The 23,959-nt window shown below is 56.2% G+C and overlaps 1 protein-coding gene across 4 annotated transcripts in view; it reads left to right on the top strand.

Moving 5' to 3' along the window:
• ZFHX3 (zinc finger homeobox 3) overlaps positions 1 to 23,959 on the top strand; it is an 813,079-nt gene that overhangs the window by 749,774 nt on the left and 39,346 nt on the right. The window lies entirely within an intron of this gene.

Consider the following 23,959-nt stretch of genomic DNA (forward strand, 5'->3'; position numbering starts at 1 on the left):
AGGATGAATGGGACGGAGGGGATGTGAACCGTGGGCTCGAGAGGAGGTTGAAGCTTTTCAGGAGGTTAAATGACACACATGCATGTGCATCCCATCTTCAAGGGCGTTACATTACCAACGGATAAGGACATGAGCGTGTGTGCGTGCAAAAAAGATGCGTTCACCCTGCTCCGTCTTCCAGCTGCAGACTCGGCAGGATTTCTGCCTCTGGGTTGCAGCAGGTCAGGCCTGCGCGCTTTTAAAGACACTGCGTGGTGTTGCTGCAGGGCCAGATGGTGAGCCCCTTTCTCTGGTAGTACTACTGAAGTCAGGAAGAGTACTGGCAGGAAGGCTTTCACAATATGGCCGGCCCATCGTGGTTTCAAGGTAGCCGTCCTGGTCCTTCACCTGGAGGCCTGTACAGCTGCTCACCGAAGAGTGGCGAGTTACGGGTGCAGACAACAGCACGCGCGTGCCCGCGATCACGCGCGTTTTGGTGAAGGGTGTTTGTGCTGTGGATATCCAACATTAGGACTTTCTGGTTTAAGCAGCTTTGTTCTCCTTGGTTCAGCCACCCCCGTGGCATAAGTTCAGGACCTGACGACAGCGAGACTTTCCCAGATCCAAAGGAGTTGGATTCCTTGATTGTGGAGGTGCTTCCCGGTCCAACCTCCCTCTGAGGTCCGCTGTCAGGAGCCTCGTGGCTGTCCGTGCCGACGTGCCAAGCCCCAGATCTGCCTCGTGAACGGTTCTGCTCCACCCCAGAGCGGGAGCGGTGCTGCTCCGGGCCACGTACCACTGCAGGAGAGCTGCCCTGCCATCCAGCACCCGGCTGGCAGTGCTGGCACCAGTGCTTCCCGCACCGCGCGGCAGCTTTGGAAGGATCCCAGGCAAGGTTTTGCTGTGCTCCCCGTTAACGAGAGGTAATCTTGTGCTCTGAAGCTTGTTGGCTTGCATCCCTTTCAAAAACGCTCTCAAGTTTAGTGGTCACAGTTCTCAATATGCGTATACTCAGTTATCTAATCCAGTGGTGCTCAAGTCGTCCAGCCCACAGGCTAGATGGGTGTGCTGGGCTGGGTTGGGCTGGGGCTGGATCCAACCCGGGGCCAGATGAGTGGCTTAGCACTGGCCTGCTGCCGTTGCTCGTGCTGCCATCAAATTTCTGGACCCACGGACCAGATGACTTGGCTCCACGTGCCAGACCTTGGTCACCACTGATATAATCCTTCCTGAGTTGTGCTAAATGTTGGCCGTAGCAACGTCTTGGGGCATTGACTTTCACAGTCTGATTACCAAGTGCAATGGTCTTGTGGAAAAATGTTTCATTGACAGGGTGTCCAGATCCATTAGCCAGCGGTCTCCTGGCCTTTGTGCAACTTGGTAGGCAGACACAGACCTCTCAGCCACTCATAGCGGCGGGCTTGGCCTCTGTTTTCTTCTGTACCCCGTCCTGCTGCAAGGCTTATCGGACACTCTCTTGAAACCCTCTCTTGATGGAGATGAGGCCTCTTGGATGAGATCCTTAGGTCATCAGTGAAGCCTGCAAGTAAGTCTCTTCAGCAACCAGCTCCCTTTCCACGAATGCCACAAGTCTCGCTCGTCGTGTGATGAGACCCGCAGCACGGCCTCCTCGTTGTCTGTTCGTACCTTCTCAGAATGTAACCAGCTGGATATTTAGGTGGTAGCAGCAGCAGCGACTTCGCGCTGTGGTCTCCTACCAGTAGAAAACAGTATCGAGTACTTTCTCAAACCTCTCCGAGACGCTTTGCTCTGAAAATGCTGTAGGTTAATAGATGTGTGAACCTTGCGACGCAGGACAAAGCAAGTTTCTGCAAGTCGCAGTGCATGTTTCTATTCCTTTGAAGAGTTTTTGCCCCTTTTTCAATTTGATGGCACGTTCCTTTCTTCTTAAGTTATGCTACAGCAAGATCAGACGCTCCCCCTCCATCTTCTCTAAACCAGTTGTGGTTTTATGTGCTTTTAGCACATCCCCTGTTTGTGTCTCTCTCTGCAGAAAACAACCTCGGGCTTTCGGGTCTCTCCCCATGAAAGGTTCTTCAGACCCTTAATCACTGTTTTCACCATTTCCTGAACCTTTGTAGTTCTGCCATTTTCTTGTGGAGTAAGGGTGGGAATCTTGGCAAAAGAGCAGTTTTGTGGTGGGCCCAGCAAACGTTTCTTCCTCTTACTACCCTTCCTTACTCGGCGTGGCTTGCTTTTTGGCCGCTCTTTGGGGATAAGTTGCCCCCGTACTGTCTTTGTGCGCATTGGAAAACTGGCCTTGCATTTTAAGCCTCTGCCCTCCCACCTGAGAGGTGATGGCCGTGTGTACGGTTTATACGTCGTCTTCTCCAAAAGCATCATCTTCCATATGAGATTGGACAAATGGGGAAAGGAAGACGGGAATTGCTTTCACTGTCATCTTCTCTAGACGACTCCATTTGTGGGTCGTCCACATCCCCTGAGCGTTCAAGGTCACTTTTGGAGCTGGCCAGGCAGGCAGCTCAAAGGCCCTCTGCCCGGTCAGGCCTCGCAGAGCCGGCAGACGTTGGGTGTCCTTTCTGACGACTTTCAGGACTGTTAGCCAAGTTATCGTTTTAACCCAAAGTGTAGTTCAGGGCAGCAGTAGTTGAATTGAATAAAACCTGGCTGACAATTAAGTGCAGTAGATGATGTAGATTAGTGGCAGCCTCTGGGATGCCCGAGTGCTTGGCAGTAGGAGATGCTCACCAAGAACTGTAGTTGTATCTTTATCTGGATGATTAGCTGTATGAGCTTGATGAAGCCCAAGGTGTAATTTGGCCCTATTCTGTACAGTAAGCACCAGTTAAATGTCCTATCATATAACTTGCTGCTCTTTGGATTTTCTCCCAGCCTCCACACAGTTTATACTCTCACCACTTTGCCTAATTTGTCACTTCAGTTAATTGGCAATTCACTGCACAGTGTCAGTGCACAAAAACAAGTGGAAACAGGACCTCTGTGGCTAATCGGTCACTGTGGTTACCACCAGCACGCGATCGGCATGTGGTGGAAGAGGTGGTCACACGAGGAAGCGAGCGAGCGAGTGAGAGATGGTATCAGAGTCACCTTGTCAACACGAGCAAATGCACCTTGAGAAACTGGCTGTGACTGAATGGGAAGGAGAAGGGCGCTTATACACGTGCTCTGGGAGGGGAGGGCGCTTTAATTAGAGCGGCTCTAATTAAAGTGCCTGGAGGGTCGCGTGTATCAGCATCCCTGTGCTGGAAAACAGCAATCGGGGCGCTTTAACTGAAGCTTGTCGAACAAGCTTTAATTAGAGCACCCCTGCCGCCATTTTTCACCACGGGGATGCTGATGCACGTGATGCTCGAGTCTGCTGGAGCATGGTAATTACCAGCCTCAATTAATTGAGTCTGCTCCGATGCTCTGTATTACAGTGCGCCGGAGCAACCTCAATGCCTGTGTATAGACGCCTGAAGTGCCCAGGTCATTTGGGGTTTCACGTTCATCTTTGAACAGCTGGCTCAGAAATGAAGGCGGTCTTTGGCTCGGTCTTTTAGTTTGGCTGGGAAGCGACAGGTGTGTGTATGACAGCACGCACGTGAAGCTGTTTGAAATGACTCGTCTTGCGACAGGTCCATCCAGCACAAGTGAGCGGCATTCTCACAAATGGACCAATTTTAGCAAACGAGGTGGTTTGGTTTTTAGTTCAGCTGGGCGTCACAGGCTTCGAGCGCAGTGAAGGATGGTTGGAACGCTTTAAGGCATGTCACAATGTCGATTAAATAAGCATGTGGTAAGGAAAAGTCTGTCTGTCAGTAATGTGCAGCGGTGGAAGGTACAAGGCTGCTGTCAGCTCTGCACGGGTGCACTGTGCAAGGTGGACAAAGCAGGCCTTTTTACCAAGCGCTACCCAACAGGAGCGTGGTGTTCAAAGGATAGCAGTGTGGCTAGCACAGTAGACGATGTTTGACCGTCCTGCTAATGGCTAATTTGGAGGGAGTGTTAAGAGCCACTGGTGATTGGGAAGCTTAAGCATCTCTGCAGTGTCAAGAGTGTGAAATGTCTGTCTGTCTGCTGTGCCATTCATAAAAAGGCTTACATGGGGACCCATGTGTCTGAGCAGTTCATTGTGATTTTTTTTCCTGCAGGGATGGCCTTGCACAAAAGAAAACAGCATTGATATTGGATAGTTGTCCACCTCATTCAATAATGATAGTGGCTTGATGGCTGTTCAGTTAGTTTGTACCTGCTAACACTACGTCACAGACCCAACCCATGGACAGTGGTGGGACCATAGATTTCAGTAGTCACCATTATTATTAGCTCGTGAGCAGGCTGCTGGGCGCCTTTGACACCTGCTCCTGAAGCTCTTCTGGCAGTCCGGCTCATAAAGCAAACTCGAGACTTGGTGCAATCATCAGCTGGTTTCTCCGTGCCAGGTTTATTAACGGGAATGACGTGCTGCCCGGCGGGGCTAGTCCAGAAGAGCCCAGAGAGTCGGCTTCTCACCTGGGGGACCTTTCTGCCCGACTTCGCAGCGCAGACTCGTGGCCACCAAACGGGAAACCACGAATCCGTTCCTTCTGGTGAATCTGTGCCCGTGACGCAGTAGCCTGGTGATGATGATGTGGCAGCAGCAAAGGGTGATAACAACAGCGATGGCGATGAAGGCGGTGACGAAGACTTCCCAACCGCGTGCCGAGGTGATTGAAGCAGTCAGAGCGCAGGACGCTCCTCAGCTTCTCTTACGCGGGTAGGGAGAGTGATGTTCAGCCATTTGACTGGGCAGAGTAGTCTTCTGGCTTCGCCTCCAGGCGTTGAAGAATGCAAAGCAGAAGTTTGCCGTTGGTTTCTCTCGTCGTGTGCGATCTCTGAGACGACATGCCGCCTTTTAAATGCATCATTTTTGGCAAGCGAGTCCTGAATCCAGCTGGTCAGCCGAAACGGCGTCGACAGGGTCCTGTGGAAAGGCGCAGTTATTCTGATTCACTTTGGTGGCAGAGCAGCTTAGGGGTGTTAAAGGCTTTGGGCGCCTCTGACATCATAGCTGAGGCGGAGGGAGGAACGTGAAGCCTTGCACGGATGCGAGGGGTGTCCTTGTCCGACTGCCGTGCTCCCCACCTGTCTCACCTGGGGTGTGCTTCCCGTTCTGCGATACCCCGTGCCTTCTCCTCTCGCTCGGAGACCTTTTGCCTTTCCACCTGCGTCACCTGGTAAATGTTTTCACGGAAATCATTTAGTTGCGGTTTAAATTGCAGTGACTGATAAAGATCTGATTTTTGCAACTGGAAAAGGAAAAGTCTTGTGAGGCAGAAAGCCCCCTTGTGCCAGAAAGCCTGCTGGGAAGTCTGTTCAAGAAGAATTAGAAACCCTTTAAATAAATGCTTACTTGACATGGCTCTGTCTTCCACCTTCTAACAAGCAGGGAAGCGAATGGCAGCCGCTGGCCAGAAATTGATTGCATTAATTGATATGCCAATAAGAGAGCTTGTTACATCCGCCATTGGTTAGGAGGCCGGCTAACAAGTCCAGCTGATCAATGGAACCAATAAAGATTTCATCCATTAATGAGCAACATGGTAATTAATGTTATCCATAAACCAATTAGCCTGGGTAGCTAATGTGCTGGTTAGCACAGTGAGTGGCAGAGAAATGGGTGTGCGGAGACTAGCCATCCGGTGTGAAGAGGGGACTTCGGGCCCTCGAGGAACTGCGGCATTTTAAAAGAAAAATGTCTTCTCGGGGCCTCTCCCGAAGGACGGAAGTTGAAGGGCTGCGGCAACAAAGACCCTCTTCCTGGGAGAGCAGGTGTTCCTCTTCACTTCACGGGGCAATCCGGGCAGCGTGTGTTACCTTCTTCAAGCAGTAAAGCTTAATTTCTTTTCTGATTGCAGCTGTTGCTTCTCTGTGTAAGCAAACCTCTCCGGCAGAATGGGATGCCCGGGTCCGCCTGGTCTGCTGTGCTGGAGAGCTGTTTGCATCGGACCTGGATGCATTCGCCATTGAGCGTGCCCTTGCAGCCAGCTCGCGACCATTGGAGGGCTATGCTCGCATCCGCTATTTGATGCTGGTTCAGCAGCATCCGTGGTAGCAAGGACAATGGCATTCGTGTGGACCAGTGATTCTCAATCAGGTGCCGTGGCACCCTGAGGTGCCTTCAGATCCTTTCAAAGGTGCCATGCAATGTCATCACCGTTGGGCGTGCAAACATGATCCCAGAGATTTCCAGTAGAAATCCAGAGTGGTAAAAACATGCTGCCCTGCTTTATCTTTGCAACAGAAGATCTCCCTCTGTTTTTTGCAGTCAAAATGAGTGAAAAACAAGAGCTGGCATCTTCCAAGGGGGGCGCGGGGTCTAAAAAGGTTGAGAACCGCTGGTGTAGACAAAACTCCAGCTGGCCACGAGCGTGCTAAGGGCTGTTGTGTAAAACTGTGCAGGCGGGTCTGGAAGACATGGGCGCTGGTAGCTGTACGGGACAGTGCTCTCGTGGGTCCTGCCCCGGCGGAGCTGAGCCGCCATTAGCAGCAGTGGGAAAGAGCCTGGCCCGGGCAGGACCCTTCGGGCTCTGGGAGAGCGGGCGTCTCTGTCCTCAGGAGGGAATAGCGGAGCAGAGGATAGCGCAGACAGGCAGGTTGCCCCCCAGGCTCGGGGCTTTGGAAGGGGGGGTCCTGTGCCAGCCAGCACGCCTGCCGCAGCTTGCCAGGTGAATTGTTAGGTGCTGAGCTGCAGCAAACTGGAGCAGAATAGCTGTGACGGGGGCAGATACTCGTGTGTTGAAAGGTGAAGAGCGTGGCCGTTTTATCCCCAGCTGCCATGAAAGGTTAGGGTACCTACCGGTGCTTTTCCGGGGGGTCTGGAGCAGGGGCCTCGGATGGTGTATTTGAGGGGAAAGCAGAGCAGCGAGAGGAGCGAAGTCTGGGGCGGAGGGTGCGGAGACAGGCCCGGAGAACGTTGCACAGCGTCAAGCCCAATGTTGCAGTGCGGAGTTGCCTTCGCATTGTTAGGTATTGACCCTGGGAGACCCCTCGTGGATTCCCTAATTGAAAATTAATACTAGATCAATGCCATGGGCAATTTGCATATTGATCATAAACAACTTTGAAGGCACCAAGTGTGTGTTGGATCAATAGGGCTCTTGAGCAGGCTGCAGTGGGAGTGCATCCCCGCGCACTGCACTCGGAGAGAGGTTAATGATTTGGGAAGTCCCGTAACTGCCTGGTGCCGGCGAGGGCAGCAGTGGCAGCGCAGGCGGGAGCTGGGGCCGGTGGAGGACGGCCGAGTGAGCGGGGCGGGGGGTCCTGCCTCTCGCTGCGGGAACGGGAGGCTGCAGCCGTGCAGCGAGCCGCTGAAGCCGTGTGCGAGCAGGGGAGCTTCCCCCCTCCCTGCCGCGCAGGCCACTTGGGCACTGGGAGCCCCTGGCCCATCCACACGTGGCAAGAGGTAGGGGCTGCCAGGTCGCTCGCTTCGCCAAGCGGCTGTTGTCCATCGGTGGGATGTTGGACTGGCTGGAAGGCGTGCGAGGGACCCTGCGTTTTCATCCGGGGGGACGAGCTGGTCCATTTCCTTCATGCTGCATCCACGCTCCATGGGTGCAGCAAGTTGGCTCTGTCTGTAAAGCCGTTCCCAGCACGCCCCTCACCAGCGGTGTCTGCCCTGAAATAACGTCTCCAGCCCAGTAGAGACGGCCCAGTGGGCTCTTGGCAGGATAAACAAAGCCCTTTCCTGGTTCCCCCGGTCCGGATACCTGGCTACACGTGCTGCACTCCTGGAGGGGCAATAGGACCGCAGTGTCCTGGCCTGCGGGTTCACATTTGTCCCTCCCCCAGTATGGGCCTGTTGGTGCCAAGCGTACGGGAGGGACACCTTGCACTTCCCAGCGAAGTCCGACCTGCCCCTCGTGCCTTTTGTGAGTGGAGAGTCGGGGAGAAGTCAGGAACTTGCTTTGGTTTCAGAACTGCATGCGTGTGTGCATGCGTGTGCATGTGTGCAAGCGTGCGTGTGTGTGTGTGTGTTTGGCCAGCAAATTCCAGGAAGTCGCTGTGCATCTGATTACTTCATTATAGGGCTTTTCATTGACTTGGCTGCACTGCACTGATGAACTGAGACTGGGGGCAAGAGCACATAATTGAGAGAAATAAATTCTTATCACAGACCTCGCTGGAGTCGCCGCTTGTGTGTCTGTCTCTGTCCAGCTTTCAGGACCGCGTCAAGCCTTTGGAGCGCCGCCCGGCCCTCTCCCCGCAGCGGTCCAGGAGAGCTGCTCAAGTGAGCTGCAGGGATCGTGACCTCTTTCGCGGTGCCGGCACACCTCCGCTCTCTCCAGGGCGACCCGGCCACGACTGACGTGCTTCTGTCCAGCTGCTTGTCTGGAAGCCGTAGCTGCGAGCCAGGGTCTGTGTGGCATTGCATTGGGAACCCTTCGAAGCCTTCTCGCTCGGACCTCTGCCTGTCCTTCAGTCGTTACAGCGGCTGTTTCCTAGTCGTGCCTCGCTTCCCATCTTCTGCGCCCGTCGAGCAGCCTGCAGAGCCCTGGTGCCTGAAGGGACGAGTGGAGGTGGAAAGGGAAATTCGGTTAGGTGCCATCCCGGCATTGCTATCCCGCCTTGCCCGCGGCGTGGCTTCCCCAGAGGAGCCAGGACGGGTTCAGGAGAAGTTCCCCAGAGATGCTCCCGTGTGAAAACACGCACTTCAGAAAGGGGGGACGCAGGGACGAGCAGGCGGCTCCATGCAAATCTCCCCATCTTCCACCCCCTCAAGTAACCCAACAGGATCCCTCTGTTGCCCATTCGTTGGAGGCAGACGCCTGGCGCTCGTGTGCCGTATCTCGGTTGTTCGGGGCTGGCGTGGCCAGTAGCGTTTCCTGGCACTCCTGTGCTGGGCTGCAGGCTGAGGGCAGAGGCTGCCTCCGGTAACGCGGAGCTGGTGGCATCAAGACGAGCGGAAAGGACTTGCTTGACATTGTGCGACCTCGCAGGGTGCAGCTGAGTGCCAGAGAGCCGGCTCTGAAATTGCAGTCACTTTCGATTATTTGGAGCTGGGAGAGGCAGAGAAAAAGGGCCTGTTGGCTTCAGGAAGCTGAAATCTGCTGCTGAAAAGCTTATTAGTAGAGGAGGAAAGGCAATTACTGCCATTCAGCTAGTGCCACTAATCCAGACCGAGAAAGGAGCCGCTCGGCCTCCAGGGCCCGGCCTCTTCCTCCGGCCAGTGCTCGGTTTTGGGCCCCTCCACCCGGAGCCCCTGGTGCTGGGCCGGGCCGGGCCGCTCCTGGCCCTCCACGTGGAGCCTTCCTTGGCTCGCCGCTGGGCCAGCAAGAGCCGATCCTGCCTCCTTTATTTCTGTAAAATGCTGGCCTCGGATGATTCGTACCCCGTCTTACTCCATCGCCCGTGTCTAGGCAGAGCCAAGAGTCGTTGGCCACCCCCGAGAGACCGCGAAGGGCGCAGCTCGCCAGGGAGGAGCAGCACGCTTACACCCAGCCACAGCTTCCTCCACGATACCGTGGCACGGCGCTCGTCTGCCAGGGAAGCGCCATCCCGCAGCGCAGGTCCTTCCACGTACGGACCTCCAAGCACCAGTTCAGCCTCCGTCTTCCTCGTGTTACTAATAGGAAAGGCCAGGCCCGGAGAGAGGACAGCTCACTGGGGACGGGTAGCAGAGCCGCAAACTGAGCTTGGCTCTCCTGATTGCATCCCTGTGGCAGACTGCCCTGAGCTGGGCTGCCTCGTCCCCCCCTCGTGGAAGACTGCACGGGACATGAGGAGCGAAGTCGAGGATGTGTAGCGAGTGCATCTGGATCAGGAGCCGTGCAGGGAGAGGCTGGGACCGGAGCGAGCACTGCATTTGGGGGCAGGACGGGATTTCCCCCAGGGTCAGGTTGGTGCAGACCGGGAGGGGGCTGCACCTGGGACCTCTGGGCGTGTATGAACAACCTCTCGTGGAAGCAGGGCGATGGCGGCCGTGGCCCTGCTCCGCCTGCGGCAGGTTGCAAGGCTGGTGTTGGTCTTGCAAGGAGTTTAGATGATGTTTGCATGGGATTGTTTGGAGAGGGCTGATCCTCCGACGAGAGACCTCTGGAAGCCCCTTCCAGCCCCGCTTCTCGCTGAAGATTTCTGTGCTGGGTTCAGGTACCCGTAACCCCCAGCAAGAAGGCGTCTTCTCTTGATGCCCTGAGCCGCCGGCAGCCAGCGTGAGTGGGTGCTGGGCTGGGGGCACCGACACCGGCGAGCGTGCTGCGGGGAAGGGGCGCGATGCCCCGGGAGCCTGCACGGCTCGGGGCGGTGTCACTCTCCACGTGGGCTGTGAAATTCGAGAGCCGTGGGGGTTTTTCTAGCAGTAGGCTTCTGGTAAGGCAGGAAATCAGCAACCAGTGGAAATGAACTAGTATTGATTTGGGGGTATTAATGTTCTGGGATTAATTACTAGAAATCGGAACAGAGGATTCTGAGTTTGAAAGGGCTGGCTGGTCCCATCCAGTCCGTCCCTGGGTGTCGGGGCTGATCGGTCCCTGCCGGGTATTTCTTCTCATGCCTTGAACTGCAGTAGACAGTGTGCAAAGCAGCTCCATTTGGCAGCCTGATGTACAGCCAAACGTGTGTGTCTTATCCAAAAAAGTTAAATCTGGGCTATTTAAAATTATATCTGATTACTCTGAGTTCTGCTCCTTATCATACCCTAAGGAATTCCTTTTCCTCCTTGTTTTATGCTTGCTGCACGTTTGCAGGTGGCTAGTTCACCCCCTCTTTGCTTTCACCATCACTTGGCCGTATTTTATGCGTGCACTTCTTTGAATCTTCCATCATAAATTTATCTTCCATTTCCTGATCATCTTTATTGCTGCTCTGAACCTCCTCCAGTGTGTTCACAGCGGGCCAGACCTGCAGTGTCCAGAGCAGAGATCCCACTGATGCCATGTCGGAGCGAGTCTGTCACCACCTGATCTTGGCAGCCTGATGCCTTTTCTTGTCTTGCTGCCAAATCCTGGCTGGCGCTCAGAGCTGAGGCTGTTGTGGGGACCCGCGCCGGAGAGGAGCGGGCACTGGTTGGGAACATCAGTGCTACCCCATGTTCCCGACTGAGCTGGTGCCATTTCCGACCTGGCGGCACGGGGCAGGGACCTAGTCGCGGCCGAGAGTCTCTCAGCAGCTCGCTCTGCCGTCGAGTCGAGGCAGCGTGGACTTGCCAGCGGGCCTGGGTGAGGCCAGCACGCTTAAAGCATCTTTCCTCTCTTTCCCCATAGGGCCCAGAGGGCTGAGCTGAACACTTGCTCTCCAAGGTCGCGAGTCCCACGGGGTTTCCAGTAGCAGCATTATTAACCCGCTTGGAAACTCCTTGTATGTGATCGTGCAAAGTTCTTGGAGGCTGAGATGAGGCATTTTTAATGTGAGAGCAGCCACTGATGCCCAGGCCCTGGGGACCGTCCTGTCCTCGCAGTGTTTGCACCTGCCATCAGGCCACCGGTGCCGGATCAGCCTCCCTCCGCACTGTCCTGACGGAGCAGTTTCTCTTGCCCCTTGCCCTCTACTAATCCTCACAGCTCCAGAGGCCCACGGTTTGCAGGCCCGGGGTCTCTTCCAGCTTTGTGGCCTCCCAGCTTTCTCCAGCACACGGAGTCCTTGTCCTTTGGATGCATTTTTCTGTAGAAGTTTTCCAGTTGAAACTATCAGCTGCTGTTGTCCAGTTGAATCTGTCTTTGACCCAAAGCGTGGCCATGTCCAAGTCTCAGACACCAAGGAATTTAATTTCTCCACACTCTAGTGAGGGAGGGGGAGAGGATCATCTCCATTTCACAAGGAGACCAGAGGAACTGAGGGGTTGCTCGATGCCCAGGTTTCAGCTTTGCATCGCTGACATCATGCCTTTGTCTAGCGGTCGCTTGGTCTGTGCTTTGTCTCGTTTCTAGCGGTAGAAATGTCCGAGACGGTTGCACCGCCAGGAAGGTTTCTGGGAGCGGTACTCGGAGCTGCTACTGAGAGAGTGGCAATTCTGGTAGAAACGTCATCTGTACGTGGCCAGAAACTGAACCCGGTCTAGTGCCTTAACTCACAAAATTCACCAGTGAAATTGCCGGTGTGCCACGTATCCTCCTCTTGACCGTTCGTGAAGATGTTGAAAGGAACCTAAATTGCTCCTAGCTGCTCCACGAGACGCACGGTCCCCCTGTCTTCAGTCTAATGGAGAAAGATTGGCAAGCAGCACGCTCACGTTTATTCCCCGGGAATACGGGTAGGTTAAACCTTGGCTCGACGCATCTGTTCGAGCTCCAGTTGAGGTTGAGCTCAGTTTGACACTCAAAGGTTCGGTTTTTGGCTATATGTGACGAATGCAGCATATCTTCCCCGAGATTCCCAAAAGGACAGCACTGGGTCTTTGCGAGTAGGATGTAACTTCTGAGAATTTAAAAGCCAGTCTGGTTAGTGACTTTAGTAGCGCACGTAATGTTCAAACAAGTCCTTTCTGAGCGGCGTTTTCCGTGGCAGCTCTGACCGGTCTGAAGAACCGAGCGCACGTGCCAGGTTTCCAGATCGAGCAACACAACTCTTCGCAGGGGCTGTTTTGAAGAGTAAATGATTTTTCTCCTGTTCTTCATGACAGAAACATTTCTTCTCCATCAGAGGCTAAAGAATAATGCTTGGCTGTAAACGGAGAAGCCCGTGAAAGCTGCCTCCGCCCAGTAGGAAGGCGGTGCCGTGGCTCGCAAGGATGCTGAACCCACAGGCTGCCCTTGGGTCACCTTGGGTGGAAGGGCATCGTCTCCATCGCTCCGTTCTCACTGCCGCCTCCACCTTCCCTGTGCTTGCCCCCGTGGGGAGCTCGAGCCAGAGGTTTGTGAAGCACATTTCTTGCAGCAGCCTCTGCTGACACAAGCTTTGCTTCCCAAAGTAATGGTAAAAACTGTCGCTGATGCTAAACGTTTCTTTGTGGAAGTCGTGCACTGCAGCAGGGAGGACAGGAGGGAAGGGAAGGGAAGGTGGAAAGTCCGTGTGTCGCGAGGGGATGCCGGGGGGCGCAGGGTGCACGACCACGCAAAGCAGCTGCCTCCCAAGCTTGTAAGCTCCGGTGCTCGGTGCTGCCCCAAAGCAGCGGCAAGGAGCCCGCGTGCTTCAGTCAAAATGGCTGCAAAAGCTGCACGCACGAGAAAATATTGGGTTGCTTTCTGTCTTCAAGTTGTCACGAGTGTCACGTGGTAACGGCCTTCTGCTCTTCATGTGTGACAGTTTAAATTAAAAAATGTGGGAATTTGCAGATAAGAACTGCACGAGGATAGCGTTACAGTGGAAGTGCATGTCGGTAATTTGGGAAACCGTATTTTACGTGGTCGCTGTAACGATCCCCGAGCCCAGCCGTACAAAGTCATGAGCTCCAGAATTGCAGCAGAGCTGAAAAGCACCCCAAGCTTGGGGTGGGGTGGGGTGGGGAGGCAGGGCCCTACAAGAGCGTGAATCGCCCCCGCCCGTCGGCGATGACGGGAAGGGGAAAGCAAAGCTTTAAAATCGGGTCGTTCAGCCCCCAGCACGGCGTCCCAGCGCGTCGCTGCGTGGTGCGGCTCCGGGCAGAGTTGAGGTGTCTGGGAGGGGCGCCCCGCTGTGCGTTTCCCGACCTCGTGGTAAACCGGACATGTTTGGTCCGAAATGCTGCTTTCTGTGTTTAGATCACCGGGCTTCCGCATCGTCTCGATGCCCAGGGGACGTATTGTATCCCAACGTACTGATAAGGATTGTGACTTCGAAACCCGCGCGCGGTAGCAGAGTTTTTGTGTGGGGACAAAGGGAGGGTTGTAAGAGTAAACTGCATTGCGGGTCAGAGCCTAAACTGGGGTCGGTCGGGAGCAGAGCCTGTGGCCTTTGCCTCTGTCAGGTGAGATACGTAATGGTTTAAAGTCTGCCGCCTTGAATAGGGCCGTCTGTCTGCCAGCGTCCAGCCCGCGCCTTCTGCTCGTGGCCTGGGTGGATGATGCAGCTTGTGCAGCATCTCCGCTTTCGTTTTTCTAAAAATGTCCGACAGTCTCTCGCAGCTGTGATCCAGCGCGCGCAGGCGCTTGCCAGAAACGCGCCGGGCCTGACCGGGAGCGTGCCGTTTGCCTGAGTCTGCAGGCAGCCTGCGACCGTGGCCGTGACGCACGGTCACCCCACCAGTCTCCCGAATGATGGCACAAGAATGCCGGCATTAACGGGGTCATGGCTGGGACGCTGCGAAATGGAAAGGGGTGGGAGCGAAGCCTGCAGAGTCAGGGGAAAAGCGGTAGTTAGCACGGGGAGGGGGGAGAAGCACTGGCAGGCAGGGAGGAGGGAGCAGATTTCCCCCGTAAACAATGTTGAAGGAAACAATAAGGGGCTGAATGACTAATGAGAATAACTCAGTGTTCGGTTACTATTTAAAAGCTGGAGCCTCCCTCCCCTTGATCTCTGTGCAGACCTGTCAGTGACCCCTTTGTGGGCTGTGCTGGGAACGGGGGGGCGGCACGCCGAGCCTCGTATCAGCGCGCCGAGCGGGACGCACCCCCTCATTTCATGTGTGTGACACCCGTCATCTGGAGGAGCTGGGCCGGCCACGCTCTCTTCCCCCCGTCTCCGCCTTCCCGCCCCCGCCTGCACCTGCTTGCGGTCGGGTCGCCCTCTCTGCCGCCTCCACCTTCGTCCTCCTTCCAGCGCTTTCCTCTTTGTGCCCCCCGCCCCGGCCCACGTTCCCCCCGCCGGGGGCCGAGCTCTCCTTTCCCTCCAGACCTGACGCGGGATTTGGGCCCTTTCTTTTGTTTGGCTGCTGGGTCCTGATTTGTGTTTTGCATGATTCTCCTTTCCAGCTGATTCCGGTTTGGAGCTAGGTTAAACTGTGCAAAATACTGTTTAAAAGAAAAAAAGAAAGGAACTTGTCAAGATGCATTTGTTAGATCACATTTAAAATGAAATAGAATTGAAGGTAGTTTTTGTCCAAAGAAAGGAAAAAACCCTGAAAAGCCGTCAAGCCGCAGGAGAAAGCCCCTCCTTTGTTGTCCTCCTGACATTGAAGTGTAATTTTTCATGGTTATTTGGACTGGAAAATGGGGGGGAAAGGGAGAGATGGGCTTGCGATTATTTCCCATAAATGACAGCACAATCACATCACGCTCCACTACAAACATGCTCAGGGAATTTGCCTTTTTTTTTATATTCCATGTGTGAAAATAACAGCTCCGATTCTAGTTGTGCTGAAATTCAAGGGGGGCGAATCCCTGCTGGGTCCAGATTCAGTGCAGTTGGCACAAAATAAGTTCGTACAGAAGAGCCCCGCGCACCCGAGGACTGTTTCGGAGACCTGGCTCTTGAACCGCTTTGTATGTATTCCCACTTAAAAAACACAAAACCCTTCCGGTGTATTTTTAGGCACAGTCAGGTGGGCTTATGCTAATGAGCCCTCGGAAAGGTAAACTAAAGAGCAATTAGTGTTCATCAGAGCCGAGGGCAGAGCGTTCTCTCATTGATTAGTTGGCTTTAGCTGCCGTATCAATAGATCTGTCCCGGGCTGGCTGCCTGGGAAGAGAAGTGCCCAATTCACTTGGTTGTGAACCTCTCCTAGCCAGCTTGCACCTTGTAGACACGCTGTCCGGGTGCGTTGTTCAGACGCCTCGCTGGCCCCCACCCTGTTAGCTAGACGCAGCAGCCAGTGCGGGCCTGTAAAATGGGACCATTGCAGACTCCCTGCTTTTGCATTAGGAAGCAAATCTGCATTCACTTCTTCAGGTTTAAATTCCTGTTCAATGTGCCAGAGAAGTGCAGGTTTCCAGCGCAATCCGGGTTCTCTGCAGGCAGCTCTCGGGAGTCCACATCTGTTCAAGTCCCGATGCACTTGGGTGCGTGCGTCATCGTGGCAGGATTGGGCCTATTTCAGCAATGGCAAATTGAGATGAGAAGGCAAAAGCCCTGAATTTTTCTCCGGAGGGCTGTATTGCTGCCTCTTCCTTTGCTGAGAGTAACTGCGGGACTGGACGAGGCGAGGTTCGTGTTTCTGCCGAATATCCTGTTTTTCTTGTTTCTTTAAAGCAGCAGGGAGAGCGTCACTCCCACAGACAAAGGCAGAAATTGTGTGTCTGCTGATTACCCATTTTAATAACCAATGCTGCAGTGCCCGCTCGCTCTTGCGCCAGAGCCGTGGAGCAGGGGTCGCGTGTTGTGAGCGCAGTCTTGTCCTCCGAAGGGCGTCCTGCACGGCACCCTTGCTGCCGGTGTTTTCCAGCCTCTTGACTCTCCCGGGATTGGGCTCCCAGCAGGATCTGGCAAATGAGATAATACATCAAAGTGGCAAAAATAACAATCAAATTAATCAAAATGTTTTCCATCAAAAAGGAAAGCTGCGATTGTGGGCGAAGGTGGCAGCCAGCTCGCTTTTCCCCGGCGAAGCTCGCGTTGCAGGGCAGCCAGGGCCCGACTGGATCGATAGGATTTTAGCTGAAGTGGTTGTGTGGGGGTGGCGGGCGGGGGTGCGAGCCCTGGGGCGGCGGTGGCACAGCCACGAAGGTGCGTGGCTGACAGCCCAGAGCTTGCTCGTTTGAGGCCGTAGCAGGGCTCGTGGTGCGGCCTGCCAGAGCCCAGCGTCTCTGCGGGTCCTGCTAAATCCCTCGTCACGCGGACGTGGGAGGGAGGGAGGGAGGGAGGGAGGACTACCACGCAGGACGGATGGACCGCCACACCGGTTTAGTGGGGCATGTCCACATCTGGTGGAGTTTCTTCTTGCAGAAGGGACATAGAAACTTAGCGCTCAACCACAGGCTCATCTGGTGTCTGTCCCTGGCCCCTTTCTCCAGGATCGCCTTCCCGTTTGCCCCCGCGCCACGTCAGACACCTTTGCCTCCAGGGCAGCCGTCTGGAGGTGTTTCCAAGGGGGGGCTCGTGCTCACTGTCGGCGTTGTCCTCCTCCTCCTCCAGCGAGGGCACGTGGGTGCCCCAGAAACACAAGTCGCCATTAACGCAAGATCAGCAGAAGGATGTCTTAGGCGGGCTGTGGGACTCGCCCCCACAAGGCTGGTGCCCTAGGACTGGCCTCTAACTCTCCTCTGGGGCCTGTGTTTTCCCTGCTGTCCTCCAGGCCCTACCTTGTCTTTTGGGTGAAACGGAAATAAGTAGAGAGCGACCCCGGCCCCTGAGAGCCATGCAAAACGTGTGACCCCCACGCCCATCCGAGGGGCTAGGGGAGGTGCTGCAGCCCGGCTGCATCAGACCTGGCTCCCCCGGGAGGGTCTGCTAGTGCCGTTCCTGGCAGAGGGCTGGGAATCCAGGACGGCTGTAGAAATGGCAGTCGTCGAGCTGTTTTGAGGACATTGTGCCTTGCGTTACGAGCGTCGGTCGGGACGTTGCCCCGGATCGCTGTCGGCCATTAGAAACGGTTGTGAAGCCTGCAGACTCGAGAGACTGCTCTGCAGACGAGTGAGGGACCTGGCCCTTCGTGGTCCCTGCCCTCCTGACCTGGCTCCAGGACCCCCCGCCCTCCCAACCCAGGCAGGGACGGCTCTGGCCATGCTTTCCCACCCCGGGCCATGGAGGTATCGGCTCGTGTGCCTACCCCACGCCCTTACTGTGCTCACCGAAAGCAGGGCGTGCGTGGCAAGTCCTTTGAAACACGTGGCATTTCGCAACGTGGAGTTGAGTGCGGTGACACCTCGTACATGCTCGTGGTCTTGTGTGACGAGGGACTGAAGCTGCGAGTGCCCATGTTGGTGAAGCCCTGCAGCTGTGGCAATAGTGCCCAATGGTGTAGCGGTCCCGTCGCCGCTTGAGACTGCAGGTATCATTGAGGCAGATGCTTTATTCTTATCTAATTCGAAATGCAGGCAGAGCGCCACGTGCCACCTCCTGACTGCCAGCACGCCCCGCTCTGCCCCCGGGCGGCTCCTGGCCGAGCCCAGCGGTGACACTCCCAGTGGGGAGCGCGCACGGCCGCGCAGCCGGCACGTGGACAATGCCCAGGTGGGAGCTGAAGTCTCCGCGGTGGGCTTCCTCCGGTCCCACTGCAGTCCCTCCCCGGCAGCCCCGGGGCTTCAGTGAGACGGTGCTGAGGGGACGCTGCCCTTCCTGCGGCTGTTGCCGTCTCTCGCGATTCGTGGGGCCGTTGAGTGAAACGACTGCTAACTAGGGTAGGCGATTGCATTGCACCGCAGGTTGGCAGAGGAAAGAGCGCAGCTCCTAGAAGGCTGTCACCGGGGGGGAGGAGGCCTCCGTGCATTTTGTGTGAATCGGGGTGTTTGGGGGGCAGGATCCCTGCCCCGCCAGCGTGGAGGCAGGGAGCGACCGCCTGGCCCTCAGGCTCAGAGCTGGCCTCGTGCACCTGAACGTGTGGACTGGAGCCGACTGCAGAGATGTCCTTCCTCTTGCTACCGTTGATTTTCCTCCACAGCAGCATGAAAACTTCCCTTGGACTGCTGTGACAAGGCCTTCGAGTGTGCGTGTGCGTACACGTGTGTGTGCTCGTGCACACGTGTGGTCCCGCAGTCGGAAGAGAAGGGTAGCTGTAGCCGGTTTTTCCCGGCGTCGGCAGTGTCGCGGCTGCCTCGGTTCCCGTGCCCGTGGGTCTTGCTGGCTCGCCGCGTGGAAGAAGAGGGGCGGCGGGGACTCTTTTTGTTTCAAAGAAGAGGCCCTGTGTACAATTAAAACTTGTTTCTGGTAAACCTCATTCCAGGAAAGATGAGCTTTTAACAAAAGGCTTTTGACAGCTGCAGGGTATTTCATTTTTTTAATGCCGAATGAAAAATCAATACATTTTTCTGGGTTATACATATTCAGAACAGGCTTGATATTTCCATTATAATGGAAAATGGGTGTCTGTGCACATCTCGCCTGTCAGAGCTGCACCATCGCATTTTCCAAGCCACTGCTAAATATTTCAAACCTGATTTGATTGTGGTTCATGACAGCTAATGTTTCTCAGCTCTTGAGCCTGCCGGAGGGTGGGAGGCGAACGCGCGCTTTCTCCCCCTCCCGCTCCCGCAGCACCCCGTCCGCGGGATCCGACACACGGGCTTTTGAGGAAATATGGCTGCGAGGCAGAGTTCAGGAGACTCGGCCGCCTCGGCCTGGCGCAGTTCCAGCTGGGATTTGGTGACTTCTCGCACTATTTTAAGCTTTTCTTTTCTGGGTTTTGGAAGGGGCAGAAGCGACGCATTTTGTTCCTACAAAGTTTGGGGACTGGGACATATTTTTGCTACTTTGTCAGGCTTTGGGAGTTCTCTGAATTCGGCCGAGGCCAGAAGATGCTCGTACTTTTCCAGACCGCAGCTTCCCTGCTCCTTCTCTTTAGTGACTAGTTAAATTACAAATGAAATGGAAATGCCATTGTCTAACTGAATTCACTTACTACAGGGGGTGGAAAAACTCCATCCCGGGACTTCCAGGGGTGGGTTTCGAGGCACTGAAGGCAGGTTTCCTGGCACCCGAGTGCCATGGGGCGGTAGTGTCTGGCCCAGGGATTTGCGAAGCGGTTGTGAGACCACGTCCCAGGCACCGAGCATGTGCTGCGTGCTTCACGGGTGGTGTCAAGGCAGTACAGCCTGGTGGGCGATGAGGGTGGTTTGTGAGACCGTCTCCTTCGCGCAGACTCCTTAGCAGCAGCAGCCCCCGGCCCTTCCCAAGTCGCAGCTCTCGGGGGACGTGGTGGAGCTCGCGGGAGCCGCTCCGTAAGTGAGGCGACCGCCTCGCTCTGTCTTCCTGTAAAACGGGCTCTTCTCGTCGGTGCGCTGGAGCAGCAGCTGCCGCCTTGCAGAGCCGCTTGCGGAGACCGGAGTCTCCCCAAGTGCATTTCGAGTTGGGCGTGCGTGATCCTGGCCACGTGCCCCGTCGACTAGGAGGTGCTGAGACCAGGGAGGAGGCTCTCGAAGCCTTGCTGGGCCTCTGCAAGGAGCTTCCTCTGCAGGCACGGCCTCCGGCTCAGGGTCTGGGGCGAGTGTGCTTGGCTGCAAGAGGCACGAGGCTCCGTCAGCCGGACTGAGACTGCCCAGAATACCTCTGGAAATGCAGCCAAGGCGTAGCCGTCACGCAGGGATCTACGTGGCCGGGGTGGGTGGCTCGAAGGCGAGCTGTCACTGAGCCTTGGGGGGACGAGTGGAACAAACGAACCCTGGGGCGTTTTCCGGGCACAAAATACCTCCAGCTTTACATGAGAAATGGTGAATGAGAAGGTCTGGCTGCACGTAGGGCAGAAGGGTGCTAGCCGGCCCCGTCTGGGTGCAGCAAGTGACTGCCGTGACCTCGGGATATCATAGCTAATAAATGGGAAAAGAAACTAGTTCCTTAACATCACCCCGGCGTCACAGAACGTGAGAGGCGGGAAGGGGGATGAGCCCCTTCCCCTGCGAGATCTGTGACCTCGCTCTTTCAGCGCGCGAGAGGGAAGGCGGGCGGGCGGGAGAGCGCTGCCTCGGGTCTTTGCAGGCCTTGCTCTGCGGGCTCAGAGCAGTCAGTGGGGCGCTGCAGATGTGAGCAGCTGGAGAGCAAGGGCCAGTGTCTAGGTGCAAGCGCTTAGGGGAGAGGAAAGGCCCTTTGGTGCGTCTCCTTTTGCTTGGGGAGGCGAGCTGTGTTGAATGGATCAAATCACTGGTGGCTCAGCCCTGATAAAGGCCACTTCCTGGTGTTTCAGAGGCAGATGCAAAACCCGACGGCAGCGCACCTAGCAGCTAGACCCGACCGGCCCCGTGGTTGAATCGTACTGAGAAGCCTGCGATAACGATTCCCCTGATCGTAGCGAGCAGAGCGGTTATCAAAAGCACTGGGGGGAAAGGGGCTGCAAGCCAGCTCCTTGCTCCTGGGGGAGGTCCGCGCGGACGCTCGGGACCCCTCCCGTGCAGGGAGTGTGCCGGGGCGAGCGGGAGAAGGAAGGGCCCTGGCATGGACACGAGGTGGGACCTTTGTTCCTGTATCGCTGCACTCCTGCTGCAGCCCCTTGGGCCCGTGGCAGTGGGGCGCCACGTGAAGATGGGGGGACCGCTCTTCCGAGGGCCAGGGGATCCCCGAGTTGCCCTTGGAAAGGCTGGCGCCGTCCTATGGAAGAGCATATCCCCTGCAACTTTTTTTCCACTACCTCTCCCTCCCCTCCAAAAGCACCAGCCTTGCAGAAGGTTTCTGCCGTGTTAGCAATAAAATCAAAGCACAGATAAAGCCCTGGTCCTGCGGTCCAGAGCCTGTCGGTCCAAGCAGGCAGGGCAGACGAGCGGCTGAGACGAGAGCCGAGTTGCCAGCGCGGGGCTCGGCGAGTTCCCGGCCGGTGGCTTTGTTTTCGAGAGGCTGACCAATAAAACAGGCTGCGCCTCTGCGTCGGTGTGGGCTGCACGCTGGGCAGGGAGAGGAATTTGCCGTTTGTATCCTTGTTTTTTAATCATTTTTCTACCTTTATTGGTATTCATAGCTCACATTTTTCCGGTTACTGTCAGCCTGGGCTCTCATCCATTTTAAAGAGCTATTTTTTCCCCTTGTTGTTGATGATGATGGTATAAAGACAGATGGTGTAACTGCTTATGAATGTCCTATTTTATTTCTCCAGAACCAGACAGTTCACTTGAAGACGTATATTATTTCCACATGCTCAGGTTAGGCAGCCCAGACGGTGTCTGCATCCAGCTGCTGGGTAGCCGCGGTCTTCCTCGCCATGCAGATGCTGACACCTCTGGGCCGTCGGCGGGATTGCAGCGGGCTCGGCTCTTTGTTGTTAGCCAGGGAGGAGGTCAGCGGCCTCGCTGGGACGAGGACGGCTTCCGCTCGGGACGGCGCTGCCCTCCCCGACCTCCGAAATAGGAGCGCTACCTTTCTGGCTGTTGGCAGGAGCAAAGGAGTCGCAGTCAGGAGAGCCAGGTTTATGCTGGTGGCTCTTGCTTTCTCCCGGGTCTTTAACCCAGAGTCTTGCTTTGTGCCTCAGCTTTCTAGTCTGCGAAATGGGGATGGGGATTTACTGGCCTCTTGTTGAAATAGCCTGCGTTGCTCAGATAGGAGGTGCTACGTAAGTGCACATTTTTGAGTTGCCAGCAGGACTGCTGGCCCGCCTCGCCGTACAATTATAGTTCGTCTGGAATGTCTTGGAACGAGGCATCGCGGAGAGGAGTGAGTCGGGGACGGAAAAAAGCCGAGTTTGCGTTCCAGTATAAAACCCATTAAATAATTACCAGCTTGTTGTCCCGGCCTCTCCAGTTAAACAGAAACTTTCTCCACCCTGTGGCTTGTCGCTTCTCTTAGACAGTAAAAAAAATCTGTCTCCTTGCTGTTTTTCTCCATGGAGGGAGGACTTGTGCAATCTCAGTTCCCAAAATATGACTTTACGTGCTGATCCCACAGCCCTGCCCTCCGGCAAACTCCCTGCTGCTCGGCCCCCAAGGGGCAGACAGGCTCTGCATCCATCACTTCCATTTTTCTGCCTGTTGCTGAGGTATTTCTTCTCTAAAGGTACCAGGGGCTTGTGCGAGGAGTGCGAGACCCCTTAGACCCAGACAGCTCTGAAGAGTTTGGGCTCTGGAGAGCAGTGCTGGCGGGAGATTGAGCCAAGTCCCTTGTCGCACCTCAGGTTGCTGCCCCGGCGTGGCGTGGCGTGGCGCTGCCCCGAGGGTCCCAGTACGGGCGTCTGCGCTGCTCCTCTCCCGGTAGCCTCTCATTCGAGGCGTGTCGTCACTAGGAGAGAGGATGTGCGTCAGGTCCCCCTCCAGCTCTGTCTCGGGGTATCCAACTGATGCAACTTCGGAGTATGTCTGTTCCTGCCCGTGCTACAGCTAGAATAGTTACAAATGCGCGCTTTCCCAGCGCAGGCCTGACCCTAGTCGGTGCGTACGGTAGGGTGCAAAAGCTGCAAGACCTTTGCCCCCTCGCGCGGCGGTGTTTTCTCGCACGATGCCCTGGCACTCGGCTCCACTCTCATCCTTCACCAGTGAGTTCGCTCTGGCACCAGTCTTTTCATCTCAGCGCCTCTCCTGCTACTTGGCTGTTGTCTTAACGACGTCCTGGTGCTGGGATGAAAGGAAGGCCACTAGCAGCGTCGTGCCGTGTCCGTGTGTCATGGAAAGCAGCAGTGCTCTTGCTTCCTCGGCCTGTTGTGCAGGAATCGTGGGGAGGAGCCGAGCCCTCCCGGCAGCACACGAGGGGATGCCCGGCCGCCTGCCCGGGGTCGGCCCAGAGGCTTCTCGGCACCGTCCTGGAAGCAGAGGCCGGGTGCACGGGTGTCGGCACACCGCTGCAAGGCTTCCCATGCCAGCGCAGGCCACGCCGTCCTTGGGCCGGCTCCGAGGGTGCGTCCCTGCCTGGTGTCCCGCCGTCGCCGCGCCCCGGCGGTTCTGCTCGGCCCGGCGCCTTGGCGCACCCAGGCTCCGGCGCTTGAGGTCGGTGGCACCGAGCTCCAGTTCGTCAGAGGAGCTGGAGCCTCTGTGGCCGCTAACATTCCCCCTCGGGCCGGGTGATTTCTTTAAACCCTCCACCTCGGGTTTCGGAGCGACCCGCTTGGGCCTTCAGTGCGTGTCCCGCGCGACGGGTTTCCCCCGGGCTGCTCTCATTCCTTATTCGCGGAGGAAACAAGCTGCTTTTCAGCGTGTGAACGGCTGCAGGCCATTGCCCACGGGCACCTGTCCTGGGATAAGTCCCTGCGTGTTTCTCCCCGCCGGGGTTGGCCGTGGCTGAACGTAGGCAGGTCGCAGGTGAGGGGTGGCGTTACGTGGAAGAGGCCAGGCTGTTGGCAGGAGCACGCCGCGACCTCCAGCACTCGCAGTGTTGAAACAGGCCCTGGGAGTAAACGCCGCTGCACGCCGGTCGTCCAGGTGCCCCACGCAGAAGGAAGGCCCGTCCTCGCTCCAGCAGCAGCCAGGCCTTGGGAAGGCAGGGTTCCTCTTCCTGTTTCTGTTATTTCACGGCTCTTTGTTTCATTTCTGTCGAAGGTGTAGCCGGCCTTGAGATGAAGCGGGTCTGTGTCTAGAAACGCTGCATGCAGCTCCGTGTTGGAGTCTGGGCCGTGGCGGGGTGGGGGGTGTCTGGTCAGGATTCATCCTCGGGGCAGCCACAGCTTGAG

Source organism: Alligator mississippiensis, chromosome 10, assembly GCF_030867095.1.
Source record: "Alligator mississippiensis isolate rAllMis1 chromosome 10, rAllMis1, whole genome shotgun sequence".
Lineage (NCBI taxonomy): Eukaryota > Metazoa > Chordata > Crocodylia > Alligatoridae > Alligator > Alligator mississippiensis.